General features: G+C 40.0%; 1 protein-coding gene across 1 annotated transcript in view; it reads right to left on the bottom strand.

The window, feature by feature from the left end:
* LOC106806598 (gamma-aminobutyric acid type B receptor subunit 2-like) overlaps positions 1–3,828 on the bottom strand; it is a 16,071-nt gene that overhangs the window by 52 nt on the left and 12,191 nt on the right. The gene's annotated exons all lie outside the window — the stretch shown is intronic.

The raw sequence follows: 3,828 nt of genomic DNA, 5'->3' as shown, positions 1-3,828 counted from the left end.
GTCATTATAATTGCAAATTAATTCATTTTCATGTACCGAATTTGCAGATACTTTTGGCGTTGTCCGCCATTTTGGATACAGTGTAATTCATGTTTAAGTCGGCTAATTATGTGATTAGTTAAATATGTACTTAAATCGCTTCGTGAAACAGATTTTTAAGTATGATTAACTAATCATAATTACGGGAAGTTAATCATGATTAGTGATTTAATCATAATTAAAGTTAATCACGCTTCGTGAAACCGGCCCCTGGTAACACTTACCTGGCACCTCCACCGATTCGATTGCTAGTTTACTGATTTGAGAAGCTACCTACGTCTGCTGATTTTACTCGCAAATGCGCAAATCTATAACATTGTACAATTTCTGTACAATCTTTGTGTAATGTTATCTATAGAATGAAGAGCTAATAAATATTATATTATTTTTATTTTTATTTTATTTTGTATATTATATTATTTATTAGCTATTGATAGAATGCAGAAGATTGCATCGTTTTGGACATGCTTTTTTGGTGGTGGGGCATGCGCCCGGTCTCGTCGAAATATTTTTACCGTGACATTGTGTCGCGCTCGCTACTTCATACAACAACTACATCCTAACAAAAGATATAAAAGGTTGTCAACGCGTCGCAGTGAGATACATGAGAAAGTGAAATCGCGTGTGTGTAGGAATATCGTCCCTACGCCTAAGTCCAATTATCACCCTAGTATTTATGTTCGAAAGAACTTTATACTCTCACGCTGCTGTGAACAAACAACGACATTGTAGATCAACGTACGCCTCTAATAATTCTATATAAACAACAACTCTAGGCTTGAACAACAACTCTAACTTTTATAAGCAACAACTCTGTAATTTTATTGTTTGTGCGCGGCCACAGCGGCGTGCGTGCGGTGTACTTGTGTGTGGTGCAGAAGAGCATTTGAACAGCATTTACAGAAAATTATCGGCAAGAATAGGCGAAAGAGCGCAGAGAAACATTAAGACTTTGGTAGTAAATTACGTGTTTATTAACCATCATTTTACTATTGTAACGTTACAAGTGCCTGTGCACATATGTGCCCTATACAGAAGTGTATTATGTTATTGGCGTTCGTGGGACTCTAATAATAATCTATAATCTCTATAATAAATGCAGAGACAACAAATTGCCGCATGTATCCGTGTTCGCACACGATCATGGTCACCGGCGTATATCACAATGCACAACGTAGCGGTGGCGCGCAATTTCTGCTGTGTGAACGTAGAATGTGAAAAGGTGAGTTGTCACATTTCATTGTGAGGCCTATGTATATACTGCGCATGCGTGCGCGCGTGCGTTCGTGCGTGCGTGCGTGTGTGTGCGTACGTATGTGCGCGCGTGCGTATGTGTGCGTGCGTGCGTGCGTTCGTTCGTGCGTGCATGCGTGCGTGCGTGCGTTCGTGCGTGCGTGCGTGCGTGCGTGTGTGCGTGCGTGCGTGAGTGTGTGCGCGCGTGCGTATGTGTGCGTGTGTGCGTGCGTGTGTACGTGTGTATCCGCGCGTGTGTGCATGTGTGCGCGCGCGCGTCCGTGCGTGTGTGGGTGCGTGTGTGCGTGCGTGCGTGTGCACGCGTTCGTGTGTGTCTCTATATTATATAATATATATCATCTCTACGGCGTCTGGGCGTCGCCACGGCAGACTACGCATAGTAGCAGTTGTTTATTGCACTGTCATCTTGATGGATGCTCTCTGAAGTTACATACACGTGCCAGAAAGCCGTCGCCGCGCCGTATGAAGGGACGACGTAACAAACGTCAATACAAGACAATACTTTGCCGCTGCAAAGAAAACTACGAAAGCTTGAGCACGCATGCCTGAATGACATTCTTCGTCCGTGTGTGCTAAATGCATGCGTCGCAAAACTGCAAAAGCGCGTAATATAAAGAGACATAATTTCAGACGCGCACGATACGATATAGTTATCTAGTTTTGATTACCTGCGAACAAAAGCCATTAGGGCTCTGAAGGTTTGAGATAAACCAACAGTATGGTCAACACAAGTCTAGTTTTACTTGGTCCTAGAATGGACCGATCTATAAATGTGCACTAATTGCGCGCATTACTAACAAACTTTTGCGCACCAATTGCAGACCAACATTGCATGCGGATACGCAATTAAAAATTGTTTGATCGAAGAACTGTCGTGCGGTTTGTATCATGGTCGCCATGTTGCTACGGTGGCAACAATAATCACATTCTTGCCAATCTTCGTTGAAAAAATAGCATTGCTGATAAACAACAAACCTTCGTAGCTTAAAATGTTCAACATCGTTATTAGTGATATTTTAAAACGCGAGAGCGTTTACATTCTGGTCCGTTATTTATTTACATAGATGCACAATAAAACCATTTTTATCAAATTTTTAACAAAATATTCTGATTATTGAAACTGTGCGCAGAAATTGCCAATTAAATGTTCTCGCGTTTTAAAATCATCTAGCTGATTTTCTTCTATGTTTAAGCACAACATAAACAAGACAACATAATTGAAACGTGGGGACACGCCATAATATAATATAATATAATATAATATAATATATATAATACTAATAGTAATTATAAATTATACTATCTATAATATAGAGTATAAATTATCTACATATAATATCAATCATAGTAATAAGTATATATTAATATATATATAGTTAGTATAGTAACACCATTTTGTTGCATGAGGCTAACAATGGCTCGATCTGCTACGAAAGTGATAAAGTCGGACAGCACGCCACCAGTTCAGTTTTTCCCATGAAGGTATTCACAATAAAACGTGATCATTATATTGATGTAATGTGACCGATGTAGTATAACAACCTCGGCGGGACCTGTAGTACCGCACAACTTAAAGACAACATATCCGCAATGATCAATTAAGCCGAGTGATATACGATTGAACGTGCAATGGCTGGGAAATCAAAATGGCAAAAATAGAATCGCAATCAATGCACTGTGAGAAATTGCGGTGTAAATTGGCTGGCACCCATCTGGCTGGTGCTTCTGTTCGAAGCCATTGCCCTATTGGAGATACACTTTGACGCACTGACTAGCAAACAATACTATATATTGTTTCTTTATACAGTGTGTTTACGTGTGTCGGCGTCAGCTGCCACCTGGTCAGCGAGTACTGCGGCAGGCGTAGCCGCGCGATGACATCACTAACGCTTCCGTACCTTCATGAACATACCGCCGAAGTTCGTCATGAGGTGTTTTAGTTTCTATCGATAATCCTCTGTCTCTGTCTGCTCACGGGCGCTATATGGAAACGCTGCTGTTCAGGTTCAGCCTGATCTGGCTTCGCTTGAGCTTCAAGCTTTGCTTCACACGGGCAATGAGTATAATATGACTTCACTAAAATGTCAGAAATATCGGTTCTTTCGTCGATCGCGACTTCACGCTTCGTGTGATTACTCGAAAATATTAATAAGCCATAGACGTTCTACATCAATACTATCATAAAATCTCGGCCCGAATTCTATATCTCGATAGAATGCTGGTGCATTATTCAGGCCTAACACTACCATTAGGAGTGTCCCAACTTTGATATATTATTGAAGTTAAAAATGATTATGATTAATGATTAATAATGATTGATCAATCCTTAACGCTAACCCCTAACCCTAACCTGAAATAACATAAACCCCAAATAATATATGACATTGACAATTTATATATATACTATATATATAGTATATATTGTTATTATGACAAGTAATGAGCATTAAAGTTGGGAACAACTCCTAATGGAGTATACACCGCCAGATATTTACTTGATTCTACTTGATGTTGTAAGATTCTATTGGAATTGCA

Source organism: Priapulus caudatus, unplaced genomic scaffold (assembly GCF_000485595.1).
Source record: "Priapulus caudatus unplaced genomic scaffold, Priapulus_caudatus-5.0.1 Scaffold169, whole genome shotgun sequence".
NCBI lineage: Eukaryota > Metazoa > Priapulida > Priapulimorpha > Priapulimorphida > Priapulidae > Priapulus > Priapulus caudatus.
The sequence above is the reverse complement of the archived record's forward strand: the minus strand, read 5'-3'. Positions and strand labels throughout refer to the sequence as shown.